Source organism: Mustela erminea, chromosome 13 (assembly GCF_009829155.1).
Source record: "Mustela erminea isolate mMusErm1 chromosome 13, mMusErm1.Pri, whole genome shotgun sequence".
Lineage (NCBI taxonomy): Eukaryota > Metazoa > Chordata > Mammalia > Carnivora > Mustelidae > Mustela > Mustela erminea.
This window is the reverse complement of record NC_045626.1, coordinates 63,764,064-63,779,777: the sequence shown is the minus strand read 5'-3', so window position 1 is coordinate 63,779,777 and position 15,714 is coordinate 63,764,064. Positions and strand designations below refer to the sequence as shown.

The 15,714-nt window shown below is 51.8% G+C and overlaps 1 protein-coding gene across 2 annotated transcripts in view; it reads left to right on the top strand.

Moving 5' to 3' along the window:
* Positions 1-2,530: 2,530 nt before the first annotated feature.
* Positions 2,531-15,714, top strand: part of HIC2 (HIC ZBTB transcriptional repressor 2) — a 33,985-nt gene continuing 20,801 nt past the window's right edge. The window contains exon 1 of one of the 2 annotated variants that reach the window (XM_032310244.1): positions 2,531-2,550. The gene's annotated coding sequence lies outside the window, so the exon portion shown is untranslated. Of the gene's footprint in view, positions 2,551-3,213; positions 3,404-15,714 lie in introns of those variants that run through there. The other variant, XM_032310243.1, reaches the window with a different exon arrangement.

The window sequence follows — 15,714 nt, the reverse complement described above, 5'->3', positions numbered from 1 at the left end:
TAAGTATGAAAAACTTGGAATGTCAGGGAGTTAAAGACGCAGGAATAACAAAACCTTAGCAGGCAGGATATGAATTGGTACACGATTTGGGGGAGGATACTCGGCAGGACCTATGCAAATTGAAAATGCCCACATATCATTTAACCCGTAGATTCTATTTCTAGTAAACTATTCTGCCCAAGTGAAGGCAGGAGAACGTAAAGCTATATATTCAATGACTTTAAAAAATTGTCTTTTTAAAGCATCAAACTGTAAGTATCCTGAATAGCTATGATTAAGGCAAGTGTTTACAAAACCCTCATACTCTGGAATCTGTCAGCTATTAAAAAGTGAATTTAGGGGCACCTGGGTGGCCCAGTCGGTTAAGTATCTGCCTTTGGCTCAGGTCATGATCCCGGGGTCCTGGGTTCGAGCCCCACATCTGGCTGCCTGCTCTGCAGAAAGCCTGTTCTCCCTCTCCCACACCCCTGCTTGTGTTCCTTCTCTTGCTGTGTCTCTCTCTCTGTCAAATAAATAAATAAAATCTTTAAAAAAAAAGTGAATTTATGTGAAACGAACTAGAAAGACACCTGTGATAGCTTCTCAGGGACAAAGAGCAAATGTCTTGTAAGTTCTTAAGTGACTTAGAATTTATATAGTATATTATTTTATACTTCCATAAAGTAAGGTCTTTTTTGTAACATGTGAACAGGTACATGTTGATGTCAGAGAAAGGAGTGAAGGTACATGTCAAACCATTAATGTTACTTCAGAGGACAGATGGGAGTGGGGAGGAATGAGAATTAGAAGCTTGAAAAAAATGTATTTTGGCTAGAATTATTCCTAGAAGAAATGTTACTTTTGTAATAAAATACTAAACTACACATGTGTAAAAAAAAAATCACAACACCTAGAGAGAACTTCTGTAAATAATTTGGTGTTTTTTCCTCCTTTGCTTCTCCATGAATCAATATTTTGTATTTTGTATATACTTGCACAGTTTTTTCTCTTAATATCATTTCCACATTTCTAGGTCATAAAACATCTTTGTAAACACTGCTTGTAGTGGCTGCTTAACATTTTATCACGTGGTGAGCTGTTAACCAATTCCTTATTGTCAGACATTTATCCCGTGTATGAGTTTTTTTCATAATTATAAATGACACTTGAAAAAATATGATTGTACAATAATTTTCAAATGCAAATGAAACAAGTGACTACTGAGTGCTCTGGGCACTGGGGGCCCAAGCTTATGGTCTGGTTACAAAGAAGAGATCATCAAGCATATTGTCTTCAAATGTGGTTAATTTCTTTAAAACAGAATCCAGAAGATGGATTATTACTACTCCGAGGAGGTACTGATCATTGTAAAAGATTTTTATTCTTAACTTATACTCTCAAATTCACGTTCAGAAATTTTGAGGCAATTTGTATACTTCCAATCATATAGGACAGTGATTACCCACCAGATCCCTGCCTGGGGTTTGAAGGTTATCATTGGAAACCAATTCCTGATTTGGTAGAGAGCAAAACAAAACACGGGCCATCCCTCCAACCCCTCAGTCATCTTGTAGTTTTAATTTGCATGTCTTTGGTGATTGGAACATTGACTTTTTTTTTAGCAATTTCTTTTTTTTTTTTTTTAAGGATTTTATTTATCTATTTATTTGAGATGGGAGAGAGAAAGAGCACTCCAGTGATGGGGAGGAATAGAGGGAGAGGGTGAAGCAGACTCCCCCTGACCAAGGGGCGGACATGGGGCTCAATCCCAGGACGCTGGGATCATGATCTGAGCCAAAGGCAGACACTTAACTGCCTGGGCCACCCAGGTGCCCTCAGTAGTTTCTTCAGATAGTTAAGTTCTCTATTAAACTCTATTCATGGAATATGCCTTTTCTTCCTTACAAATCCTTGATATTTTTCTTTTCATTTATTATGTTCTTAACATTTCTAGGATCTGTTTCTAAGGCTTTTTTTTTTCTTGGTTTGTACCCCACTGGGTTGACAGCAATAGCTTTATAATTTAAGAATCTATTACAGCAAGTCCACCTTCATTTGTGAGAAATGATAGCTGTTTTTGGTTATTTATTCTTGCTGGTGAACTTAGAATTTTGTCAAGTCTTGTTAGGATTACATTATTTTATACATTACATTCAGTATACATTTACATTTAATATATGTTAAATTTATACATTAATTTGGAAAGAATGGTCGCATAGCCAGCTGTCTTGAGGGAAATTATTGAATTGGCTTTCTGTTTTGACTAGTGCTAGGGCACAACTTCCCTGCATGGCAAGTCTGGGTTCTTCTCAGACTTTGACAGTGGTGTGTTCTTATGTTCGGTGTTCAAAGTAGAAAGAGGTCCATTAAGTAACTCCTTAGAGAAAGTGGCTACAGCTCAGGGCAAGCTACAACCCCTCAGCAGGCCCTGAGAACGACTGCCACGAGCCTGGGTCCAGGCGGGCCAGCTTAGGCACGACGCTTGACCCCAGGGGGCCTGCGATGGGCTGCGGTCACCGGAAGGGGCTGGCTGAGCACCGCGTGCTCGCGACCTCCACGACCTTTGAGCAGGTAAGGCCAGTCCGCGGGGCTGTAGGAGCGGGGACCCGAAGGGGCACTGGGGTCAGGGGTCAGGGAGTTCCCTTCCCCTCCGGACCCAAATGGCCCGATCCCGGCCTCCTCGGGAGCCCAGAGCATGCGGCCTCCAGTCCCCGGGAGTGTGCGCCTTTGACGGTGGGGTCCCTGCGGTGGGCAGCACAGAGCCCGGGTGCGAGGGTGTCCTGGAGGTGGGGCGCACGCGGGTCGCTAGGGGTTCCTGATGAGGAACTCGGAGGGGTCAGGCTCAGGCTCAGGTTCGAAGGGGGTCAGCTCTGAGGGTGCAGGCTGGGTGCCGGCCTGTGGGGGTCCAGAGTTCTCTTCCCGGGGGTGGGGGTGGTGGGCGGGCGGTCCGGGCGTTTCGGGGTGCGGTCGCGGTCCCGCCCCTGCACCTGGGGTCGGGGTCTGGCTGGGCTACCACGGTCGGGGTCCCGGCTTCTCCGCGCGCCCCTCCCCCACGGCGCCGTCCAGCAGGCCCGCCGCCCCACCCCGCCCAGTGTTCGGACCGCTCACCACCTCCGCCCCGCCCCCACCAGGCCACGCCCACCACAAGACCCCGCCCCCGCCCCGCCTCCGGCCCCGCCCCGCCGCTCGCCCATTCAGATGTGGGTCAGGGGTGAGCGGGCGGCGCCGACGTCACAAGCTTCCAAGATGGCGCCGGGCGGGCGGCTGTGAGCGGCGCTCAGGGCGCGCTGGGCGGGGAGCCGAGCCGGGCCGGCGGCGGGCGGACGGGGCGGGCGCAGGCGGCGCGAGTTGGGCGCCGAGGACGGGGCGCCGCGGGCAGGGCCGGCCGGCCGGCGGGCGGAGCGCCGCCGCCGACGCACACGAGGTGAGAGGCCGTCTGGGGCAACGGGGGCGCGGGCGGGGGCCGCGGACGGGCGCGCCCCCGGGGAGAGGGGCGTGGGCGGGCGCGCGCCCGCAGGGGCTGGGCGGGGGCGCACGCGGGACCCCCGGCCCGACGCAGCTTGCCCTGGCTTTGTGGTCCGGGTGCCCGGTAGGGCGCGGGCGGTGGGGGGACCCTGGGCACAAAGCCCAGGGGCCGGCGCCAGGCCGGGGCGCGGGTCTGCAGAGCGGGGGTCGGCGGCTGAGCGGGCGCCGGCTCTTTGTGCCTTTTCATTAGCAATCTAATCCGAACAGTGTCGGGAGAGCTGCGCTGCCTGACAGGCGGGCGGGCTTCCATTATGCAAACGGCCCAGCGCCTGTGGCCGCCCCTCGTAGGGGGATTTTGCTATTTCCAGAACTGCGACCCTTTGCCTGCGGTCCCTTTTTGTTGCCCCTCCTTCCCCCCGCGGGAATACCGGCCTGGGCAGGGGCAGGGTTGGCCTTGGAGGGGCCGCTTCCAGAAGGCCTGGCCCTGCGGCTGGTGGGCTCGCTGCCCTGCCCCCAGACCTCTCCTGTAGGCAGCCACTTGGCAGGAAGAGAGATGGGCTTGGGGGAGGGGGTCTGCTGGCAGTGGGAGGGGACCGGCTGGCAGAGGAAGGGGGCTGAAGGGCTCCAGCTTGTCACTCTCTGTTTATCTACCGAGATGGTTCATATTCACATGGACTTATTTGGTGCTTGTGGGGTGGCGGGGGGGAGGCAGGGATCCTTCTCCCTGGGGGGCAGTGACTTACGGAGAGGAGGGAAGGAGGTCAGATAATGCGCGCAGCGGCCCCACCCAGAACAGCGTGGGACTGCCTGGGGAAGGGAGCCCAGTGCTGATGCGGATGGGTTGGAACGGTTTTGAAGTTATTTATCCGTGTCTTCTCCTGTCCCCTCCACCCCCAGTGTCTTTTCCAGTAGGAATTGCCAAGCACATCTGGAAAGCTAGGTTCCCGGCCCTACCCCCCCCCCCCCCCGCAGGAGGGGTGTAACCCAGAGAGGCCACCCCTCTGACATATGTGGTGGGGGGGGAGGGGTAGAGCTTTGCCCATAGGAATCCTGTGGCGGTGGATTGTTGACTGATGTGGGGATTGCTGTGCCTCTGTGCTTGGGGGAGGAGGAGAGCTGGCAGGTAGTGGAGGGGCCTCCAGAGCTTCTAGGCTGAACTTGGGACTGTCCTCCAGGGACTTTGGATGGAGTGATGGAGCTAGGTCACCCAAACTCAGGACCTTTCTGAAGCTAGTAGCATTTATTGCTTCCTGGCTTCTGGCTTCACTTTTCTTCCATTCCCATTTGCCAACTCTGGACTCCCTGGCCCTTTTAGCAGACATTTTCAGGAGCTCAGGCCATGTGGCTGGTCTGTAGCCCTGGCTCAAGGAGAGAGTGTACACTTAGCAGGGTTGCTGGAGTGGTCTGAAAAAAAGCAGATGGGCCGGCCTCAGGCTGGCCTCCAGAGACAAAGCTGTGTGGTGAGATTGCTGGTTAGCTGGCTCTTAGCACCAAGGGGGGGGGGGATGGGAAGCTGATACTTGGGGGTTGAACTGAGGCTTTTCGCCCAGGAGTAGATCGCCTTGCCTTCGAGAGATCCTTTGGTCCTGTACAATTGGGCTTAGGAAAATGTCTGGGTCCCATGGGCAGGCAGTAGACCCAGAAGGCTGGGAGGGGGCTCCCCACCTGCCTGCCTGCCTTAGGGGTCAGAACTCCCAGGTTGGTCTGCTTTCCTTTGACTTCTGGCTTTCTGCATACCAGTTTCGGGGGAGTTGCTGAATATCTCTTGCCGAGCTCCTCTGGCCGTTTGACTCAGAGTCCTGGTGTGTGCCCAGAATTTCTCCCTGCAGTGTTTTCCTGCCAGTTGTTAGGACTTGTAGATTAGTCACTCAGCTTTTACAAGCGATTCCTGAAAAGAAAAATCTCCCTCTGGTTGCTGGCTCTGCATAGAGGAAGAAGCAGCCCGAGGGAGCCAGGCCTTTAATTAAAGCAAAACTGAAATGATTGCTGCAATTGCTGGAAGGAGAAGCAGCAGCACAGGTGGGGCAGAGGCACTGTGTCCTGTCCTGGCGTAGGACCTGCTCTGGGGACAGGTAGGCAGGATCCTATCTTCGTTCCCTGGTCTTGGCCAGCAGCCCAGCCTTCTCCACAAGCTGCAGTCCTGGATTAATCCTCACGTAGTGTTTTCTTTCCATAGATCAGATTTCTCATTTGGTTAATAAGCACAGCCTCCGATCCACTTGAAGTCAGCTGTCGTGGACTTGGAGCAACAGGGTTTTGCATTATTGAGCTGACAGGCCTGCTGCCTTCCCAGAGTCCTTATTGTGTCAGGGTCAGATCTGGTGGGGGTGGGTGTGGATGGTGTGGGGGCAGTGCCTTTTAATCAGCTACTATCCCCCAGAGAAGGGCTGGCTGGGCAGTTCTGGAGAGTCGGAGGAGTAAGGAAGGAATAAAGTTCAGTTTACCCAGGGTACCTGTGGTGTTGCCCTTTTACTGGCCTGTTGGCCTCAAGCTGTCATCCCCACCCAATGCTTGCTCGCCTTGCCCACTGGGGCTGAGGGCTACTGCCCCCAGGACCTGATCACTAGGAGAGTGGGGCCTCTTCCTGTTTCTGCCACATGGGAGAGAGCTTTTACCATCGAGAAGAAACAACCAGTCAGGTTCTTGCCCTCCTGGTTCTTGGAGCCTGTCTCGGGAGGGCAGTGAGAGGGAAGTGGACTTAGAAAGTCTGGAAGTGAGTGTGACATTGGGTCTGCCGTTTACTCTCCATGTGACCTTAGACAGTGATTGATTCTGAGCCTTAGTGTCCCCGTGTCTAAAATGGGAGCAGAACTTGAGTTTACATTACATATTGCTGCCCTCCAGAGCTTAGCCAGGCAAACAAATGATTGTAAGATAGACTGATAAGGGCTGGCACGGTGCTGTTATGCAGTGCAGAGGGCACCGTGGATGGTGGCTGTAGCTTCGAGCTGTGGAGGAAGGGGCCCGCTCCGGGCTGGAGGAGAGGCACAGATGGCATGCTGAGTTCAAGTTGACTGGAGGAGAGTTTTACGGCGGAGCGCGTAGACAGTGGCGGCATGGAGTATGGCGGGCGAGATAGAGCAGTGAGGTGAGAGCGCGAGCCTGCAGATGCTGTGTGTTAGAGAAGCTAGCACAGGAGCACCCTCTCTCCATGCCAGGCACCTGTGAGGCTCTTTGGCAAGCTTTTTATTCCTTCAAGATTTTCTGAGAACAGACACAGGCGTGCAGTGCCCAGCCCCTGCAGGTCTGCTGGATCATGCTGGTCTCTGACTTTCAGAGCCTTACAAACAAGTGGTCAGCCTTAGGCCGGGAGATAGGGGCACACTTGGTTTTCTCGGAATCCTTCCCTGTCAGCCCGCCGGATAGTCTCCTCTTACAGATGGGTAAATGAGACTCAACTGGGAGATTACATAACTTGTGGGGCTGCAAGTAAGCAACTGGTTAGGCTGGGGCTGGAGGGTAAAATGCCTTTGACTCCTGGGCTTTGTGAGGACCCGTGTGGTGTGGAGTGTTGAGGTCTGAGCTCCAAGCAGGGAGAGGTGAACAGACTGCCCCCTCCCCAGGAGGATCCTGGCTCTAGCTTAGGGGTTTCCAAACAAGCCAGGCCAGTTTGACTCTGCCTGGCACGACCAGCCTGTGCTTCCTGCTGGGAGGGGCCTTGCCCTGAGGGATAGGGACCTGGGCTGGGGAAGGTCTCTGAGAGCTCCTATAGCCTGGAGTGGCAGGAGTGGCGAAGCAAGGCAAAACAAGGGAAGCAGGTGGGGGTTGGGGTTGTATGTGGGCCCCCAGTGAGCTTGATAAGGAAGGGAAAGCCAGGAGGCAACTCTAGGCCTGTCACAGTCCAAGAGGGAAGGGTTCAGGCTGGGGTCCCTCTGCTGAAAGAGGGTGTGGCTGGACTTGGTAGAGAGAGTGACCCTAAGAACCTGCCCTGGGACAGTCAGGAAGGGATTCAGAGCCCCTCCTTCAGACTGCTCAGTTTTCTTGTTTTTCATGGTAATGTCCCACATGGGTGGAGGAGAGGGTGAGTGTGGCTCTAGGGTGAGAGCATGTCCTCTTGTGGGTGAGAAGGGACACCTTGGCGTATACATACGCCAAAGGGCTTTGCTACTGCTTCTGAGATATGTAGCCCAGAGTGGGTGCCTGTTTCCTGTTTGAGGGTAATCTACCTCCATGGGCACTTGAAGTATGGATGAGGAGGGAGAGGGGTGTATGGAAAGGTAGGTGGCCCAGTCTTTGAGGGCATGTATCTCTAGCTCTCCTGTCTATTCCATGGCAATTCCAAGGGCCACTAAGGAAAGGCAGTGTTTGGGCTTGGCTAGGGGGCCGCTTCCAGGTGGAGAGTTGGCCTCTTGAGGAGATGGAAGGGCTGCTGGCTCTGGCACAGGCGTGGCCGCTGTGCAGACTTGTCCCGCGTTCCAGGCTGCTGCGGTGGCCTCAGGCTTCTTTCCCAGCAGCACCTGTGGGTGGGTGGGTTCTTTCAGGTGAGTATTGGGAGGGGCTACTCCCATGTCTTGAGAACAGTAACTACCCCCACATCACCCCCCCCCCCCCCAGGTGTTCTCATCAGACCAGACCACACTGGGGTCTGAGCTTCCTCGGCTGCCTCATCAGCCTGGTTACAGGCCCTTTAAGGAGAAGAAATGCCCATGGTCTTTGTAGTTCCCTCACCTGTGCTGCTTTGGAAGATCGTAAGATCTCGGTGGATTCTTGTTCCTGAAATGAATGAGAAGCTAGAGTAGGGTTGATTGCTGGGAAGGTGGGGTCTGAGGCCTCAGTGGCCTTACCCTTTGTGGAGACCATGGTGCTTTCCTTGCGATGAGTGCTTGCTGTGCATTGACCCATCAAGTACATGCTGTTACTGCGCTGCCGGGAAGAGGCCTGCCTGCTGGTGCCCTAGTTCCCATCCCCACACGTGAGGATCACCTGGTTGCTGGTAGAGGCCAGCCCGGCCTGTTTCTAACTTCCCATGTTTCCTAAGACGTGGCAATGAATTTGATGTGTAGCCAAGGTCAAGAACCACTGCTTTAGCAGGTGATGAATCTATGTTGGTAATAGAATCAAGCAAGTGGTGAGTCCCCATCGACCAGTGGATTATGATCTGGGGTGTCATGAATGCTTTAACTCTGATGGCCCAGTGGGATTGAATTTACAGAACAAGTTGGGTTGATTCTGTTAGTTACTAGAGTCTCAGAGAAGCACCAGACACAGAACACAGAAGGCATTTACTCTTTTCATGGTCCCTCTTCCTTGGGGGCAGTGGGAGAGACCCCAGGCCAGTGTGCACTAGGGGGTCTCTGGAGTGCTACCTGCTGCTCTTGAGCCCAGGGCTCTTTGTCCTGCTTGGTTTTCAGAGTTTCCGTTTTCTGCTTTTTTGAGTGCATTCGTGGACTCTTGTTGGCCTCTCTGTGCCCTGGCAGGGCCTGACCTAGTGACATTTGGGATCCTTGTGGCTCCCTAATGAGCCACTGTGGCTGTAGCCAGGGACTTCTGGGACCTGAGCTGTTTTTCTGTTTTTCTCTTTGACCTCAAGGTTCCCGGGAGAGAGAGATTGGTCCTGAGGTTGCTTTTCTGGATTGTTATCTGGATAAGGTGTGTAAGGGGCTGGGAAACAGAATTGGGAGGGGGTTGCTGTGAAAGGGCATTAGAGGTAGAGCTTCAGGTAGTAAGACCTGGCTCATTGGCTCAGCTCTCTTTGCTAGAAGAGAACAAGGGGCAGTCTTGGGGTTTTGTGCGTTATCTGTGGACAGATGGAACATAAGACAGCTCTGCTGCTTGCTCTGGGCAGCTTACAGAATGAGGTGAGCAGCAAGGCCTCTGAGTCTGGTGTGGTTGTGGTTGGTGTCCTGGTTAGGAAGTGCTGTCCATTAGGGAAGGAAGACCAGCCTGGACTGGGGCAGTGAAGGAGAGGGGGTTGAGAAGTCTTGGCTGGTAATTGAGGGAGAAGTGGGTGGTGTTGGGAGCACAGGCAGGGTGTCCTTCTTCTCTGTTCTTTTTTCTTTCTTTCTTTCTTTCCTTTTTTTTTTTTTTTTTAAACAAATTATTTATTTGACAGAGATCACAGGTGGGCAGAGAGGCAGGCAGGGGTGGGGGAAAGCAGGCTCCTAGCTGAGCAGAGAGCCTGACGCGGGGCTCCATCCCAGGACCCTGAGATCACGGCCTGAGCCGACGGCAGACACTTAACCCACTGAGCCACCCAGGCGCCCCCTCTCTGTTCTTTTCTGCTCGAGCACATCTTGGTGGATGGACTCTGGTTCTGTCTTGAGAGCTAGAGGTCTTAGGGGTGGGTTCGTGCCTCAGCTCTTTTGTCTCTTCGTCCCACTCTGGCACCCCCCCCCCCCCCCGCGCCCTCTGGTAGAAAGTGATGGATGGTTTGTGTCTGACAGTTGTTACTGCTGATTTGCTTGAATATGGGAGGAAGGGTGGTTCCCACAGAATTCCTGACAGAATGCTAGGAAAGTAGTCCAAGACGAGGGCCAGGGACTCACTTTTGGGCTCTTCCTACCCCATGGTAGCCCGTGTGGGAGGTGTTCCGAATTTAATCATTGGAACATAATCTGTGCAGTGCCAGTCATTTTATCAGTTTTCACTGTACAAGTGGCTCAGAGAGGTTAGGCAGTCAGTCTCAAGTCATGTAGCTAGGAAGCCGGTAAGAAGTTTTTTTTTTTTTTTTTAGATTTTATTTATTTATTTATTTACAAAAGATTAATTGTTTATTTATTTGACAGAGATTACAAGTTGGCAGAGAAGCAGGCAGAGAGAGAGAGGAGACAGCAGGCTCCCCGCTGAGCAGAGAGCCCAGTGTGGGGCTAGATCCCAGGACTCTGGGATCATGACCTGAGCTGAAGGCAGAGGCTTTAACCCACTGAGCCACCCAGGCATCCCTTATTTATTTATTTGACAGAGATCACAAGTAGTCAGAGAGGCAGGCGGGAGGAGGGGGGAGGCTCCCTGCTGAGCAGAAAGCCCGATGCGGGGCTCTATCCCAGGACCCTGAGATCATGACCTGAGCCGAAGGCAGAGGCTTTTTTTTTAAAAAATATTTATTTATTTATTTATTTATTTTTAAAGATTTTATTTATTTGACAGACAGAGATCACAAGTAGTCAGAGAGGCAGAGAGAGGAGGAAGCAGGCTCCCTGCTGAGCAGAGAGCCTGATGTGGGGCTCCATCCCAGGACTCTGGGATCATGACCTGAGCTGAAGGCAAAAGCTTTAACCAGCTGAGCCACCCAGGCTCCCCAAGGCAGAGGCTTTAACCCACCCAGGCGCCCCAGGAGAGAGAATCCTTAAACTGACTCTCTGCTGAGAAAGGAGCCCAGCGTGGCCCTTGATCCCAGGACCCCAGTTCCCAGGACCTGAGTTCCTGGGAACTCAGAACTGGGCTCCTTTCCTTCTCTTAGTATTCTCACTGTGCAGATGCCGGGGTGCCTGGGTGGCTCAGTGGGTTAAGCCTCAGCCTTCAGCTCAGGTCATGATCTCAGGTCTCTGGGATGGAGCCCCACATCGGGCTCTCTGCTCAGCAGGGAGCCTGCTCCCCCCCGCCCCCGCCGGCCTCTGTGTACTTGTGACCTCTGTCTGTCAAATAAATAAATAAAATACTAAAAAAAAAAAAAAGTCAGATGCCCAACCGACTAAGCCACCCAGGCGCCCCTGTTAGAGACGTTCTGAGAGTAAATTAAACAGCCACACACATGTGTGGCAGCCTCAAACATGTATGCGTGGGCTCCTTCCTCTGAGCTGTGCTGGAGCCTAAGGACAGTCAAAGTTTTCATTTTGAGTGGGGCACCAGTATGGCTGTCTTGGACAAAGCCTGGAGCTGGGCAGGAGTTCCTGGTAAAATGGGGAGGGACCACTACAGGCCTGGTGAGCAGATCCGTTCCCCACCCTTCTCCAGGTAGGGTCTGGAGGTGGTCAGGGGGTCAGGACTCTCGGGGTCATCCTTAGCCTTCTAGTGCCAACTTCTTCCTTTCTGGCATGTTGGACTATAAACTTGAGCTTTTGTTGACTACTTTTCAGAGGATCTGTGAGGGTGATGGTCTGGGGGTTCCTGGGAACTCAGAACTGGGCTCCTTTCCTTCTCTTGGTATTCTCACTGCAGGCAAATGAGAGGTGCTTGGGACTGGGCAGGGCGGCCTCCTAGGGTGAGGCTGTTTCTGGATAGATGGGTGAACTTGGCGATGAGGAGAGGGTCCAAGGCATAGCCGCATCAGGTGCTCTGGGCCACCCCACCCAGGTGCCTTTCTCAACTGCCACTAGGCTCTAGGTGGAGGTGGGTTGAACACGAGGTGCAGGTGAGTTGGGTTGTCCTTTGGCTGTGGTAGGTGAACCTGAGCGCCAGAGGGGTGCAGGCAGGGGAGAGGACTGTTTCCAAAGTCCCACATTCCATGCATGTGTTGATGCTGATAAGGGCAGCAGGGCTGGCTTAGCTGCTTTGGGCAGGAGGGGACTTTGACTTCATGCTCCCAGCAGGCAGCGAGCTTGCACATCCTGCTTCCTGCAGCACCCCTCCCCCACCTCCCCCTCTCACCACCTCTGCAGGGCCAGCACTCCGGGGGCCCACAGCTTACAGAGTCCCAGCTTGTTCCCAGAGCGTTGCTAGCTCTGAGTAAGCAGGCCTTCGAGGTCTTTCCAGAGTTTCTGTTAGTCTTGCTGCCTCTTAGAGTATTTGGTGAACAAGTGTGATTTTGGGAAGAATGCATCTCTGCCTCATTTTTCTTGCCTGTAAAATGGGTTGTTAGAAATATTTGAGCTAGGGCGCCTGGGTGGCTCAGTGTGTTAAGCCGCTGCCTTCGGCTCAGGTCATGATCTCAGGGTCCTGGGATCGAGTCCCGCACCGGGCTCTCTGCTCAGCAGGGAGCCTGCTTCCCCCTCTCTCTCTCTCTCTCTGCCTGCCTCTCCATCTACTTGTGATCTCTCTCTCTGTCAAATAAATAATAAATAAAATCTTTAAAAAAAAAAAAAAAAAGAAATATTTGAGCTAGTGCATATCAGCTGTTTGCAGAGTGATTTGCAGACCTCTGGGGTCCCCAAGACCCTTTTCATAGTACTTAGAAGTGACTGGCCTTTGTTCTGTGCAAAGCCATGGTGGTGGTACACATCACCCAGAGTTGTGTTCTCCACTGGTGGTGTTTAGACAGAGACGGCCAGTGTTACTGAGCATCCTAGGGAGGCAGTACAGATGACTGAGGAGTAAATCTAGACCCTGGGGTACATGTCTTTTTAGTATTAGTGACAAAATGGGGGAGTATGCATGGCTCACTTGAAGCAGAACCATTGTCTCCAGAAAGCCCTTCACATCTGCTTGGGCTCTATTCTGAACTAGCTGCTTTTTCTCACGAAACACTGTTTTCAGTTGAAAGAACGACTGACAGACAAGGTGTGGTTATTCAGACTTGGAGAATTTGCCCAGACATTTTCTCAGATGCAGGTGGTGAGCTTTGCTGCTTCAAGGAAAAACAACTGACAATGTGTGTTGCTGGTGCTAGAACCCTCACGGGAAGATGAGTTTTGGAAAACTCGGCTCCATCACTGTGAGCCTGACTTAGCCTTCACTGATAAGATCAGCGGTGATACTAACACATGGAGTTTTTTGGTGTCCTGTAATGAAAAGTGATGACATTTGGAAGATCTGATCAACTCAGTGAACCAAAATTTTCCAGATGACCAGTGCTTGATGTTGCACAACCTTGCATGGTTAGGAGTGCAGCCTAGACCAGTGTATTTTTGCGTAACTTAATGTAAGATAGTCATGGATACGATTTCAGACTCTATTGCAAATTGTTTATTTATTTATTTATTTATTTATTTTTGGGTTTTAAAAATCTGTTTGAGAGACCAAGCATGAGTGGTGGGGGTGGGGGCGGGATGCAGAAGGGGAGAGAGAAGCAGACTCCCTGTTTAGCTTGGGGCCTGATGGGAACTGGATCCCAGGACCCTGAGATCATGACCTAAGCCGAAGGCAACATTTAACTGATGGAGCTAACCAGGCGTCCCTCCGCTGTAACTTTTGTAAGACCACCACTTGTTGAATTTCAGTGTAATGTCAGTGAAAAAGGGCCACACTTAACTGAAAGGATTATTAAAATACTTCTCTCTTCTGGGGCACCTGGGTAATACTTCTCTCTTCTGGGGCACCTGGGTGGCTCAGTGGTTTAAAGCCTCTGCCTTCAGCTCAGGTCATGATCCTGGGGTCCTGGGATCAAGCCCCGAATTGGGCTCTCTGCTCGGTGGGGAGCCTGCTTCCCTTCCTCCCTCTCTCTCTGCCTGCCTCTCTGCCTGCCTCTCTGCCTACTTGTGATCTCTGTCTGTCTAATAAATAAACAAAATCTTGAAAAAAAAATACTCCTCTCTTCTATGTAAAGAGACACTTCCTTAGAGACTTGAATCAAAACCACATATCCTAATAGGCGAAGGTAGAAACAGTTACGGGAATCTAGCTGCTTCTGGGACGCCTGGGTGGCTCAGTCGGTTAAGTCTGCTTTCATTTCGAGTTATGGTCCCAGAGTCCTGGGATTGAGTTCCGCATTGGGCTCTCTGGTTGGCGAGGAGTCTGCTTTTCTCACTGCCTCCTGTCCCCCTGCTTGTGCATGCTTTCTCTCTCTGACAGATAAATCTTTAAAAACAAAACAAAAAAGCAACTGAGAGAATCTAGCCACTTCTATTAAGCCAGATGTTAAAGAGATTTAAAATGTAAAATGGGTGCCTGGATGGCTCAGTTGTTAACCATCTGCCTTCAGCTCAGGTCACCATCCCAGAGTCCTGGGATCAAGCCCCACATTCGGCTCCCTGCTCCATGGGGGGCCTGCTTCTCCCTCTCCCCCTCCCCCTGCTTCTATTCCCTCTCTAGCTGTCTCTCTGTCAATTAAATAAATAAAAGAAAAAAAAATAAATGCAAAAATGTAAAACTCTCCTCATTAATATTTTTAATTTTGGGATTCCCCCCCCATAAAAAATGGTATTTATGTTAATGTTTTTTTTTGTTGTTGTTGTTGTTGTTTCTAGATTTATTTAAAGATTTTATTTATTTATTTGACAGAGCTCACAAGCAGGCAGAGAGAGGGGGGATGCAGGCTCTATGCCAAGCAGAGTGCCCGATGCGGGGCTCAATCCCAGGATCCTGAGATCATGACCTGAGCTGAAGGCAGAGGCTTAACCTACTGAGCCACCCAGGCGTCCCTCTAATTTTTTTTTTTTTTTTTTTTTAAGAATTCATTTATTTGGGGTGCTGAGTTGTTAAGCATCTGCTTTTGCCTTCGGTCATGATTCCAGGGTCCTGGTATTGAGCCTAGAATTGGTCTCCCTGCTCAACAGGAAGCCTGCTTCTTCCTCTCCCACTACCCCTGCTGTGTTCCCTCTCTCGCCCTTTCTCTGTCAAATAAATAAAATCTTACAAAAGAGTGAGGGTGAGAGCATGAGCTGGGGAGGGGGAGAGAGAAGCCGACATCTGCTGAGCAGAGAGCAGATGTGGGATTCTGAGACCATGACCTGACTGAAGTTGGACGCTTAACTGACTGAGCCACCCAGGCACCCTGTTTTTAATTTTTTAAGTGATCTCTACACCCAGCTTGGGGTTCTAACTCACAACCCCGAGATCAGGAGTCACATGCTCTACTGTCTGAGCCAGTCAGGCACCACCAACATGGGTTTCTTACTGCTGTTTTAAGTCAAGTTACTGTTTTAATTACCAAGTTGTCTCATGTGCTAAATAGAACAGTAACATGGGCTGTATAAACCGCATGAAAGTTTGTTGGGCATCCTAAGTTGGAAGAAAGTGATCAACAGTTTCAAAGTGCTTGAGGGGAGAGTGCTGGGCAGCCTTCTTCCTTGCTCATGACCCCGTCTTCACCGCCTGCTTCTCCTCTCACGTATTATCCCCTCTCTTTGCACTGCTCCTGCCTGGCTGGCATTTGCTCACCTGAATAGACCATGTACAGGGCCTGTTCTATGCCCAGTGCCACTGTGGCTGTGGGCTGGTGGGACACACAGTCCCTCACCTTGGGAGCCTGGTTGGGGGTCGCTGTGGGCTGAGGCAGAGGGGAAGTACACAGAGGGAAGCAGCTGGGCAGCTGGTGCTGACATGGGGTCCTGGGAGAAATTCAGGGCTTGCTTTGCAGGGGAGGGGCACTCAGTTGTGACGGTGGACCAGATTTTCTGCAGGAGCACCATGCAGGCCCCGCTGGAGTGTGGACTTTATCCAGGCATCGGGAATGCATTGAAAGCTTTAAGCAGGGGAGTGACTGGATGAGACCAGTGTTTGAGAAAGATAACTCAG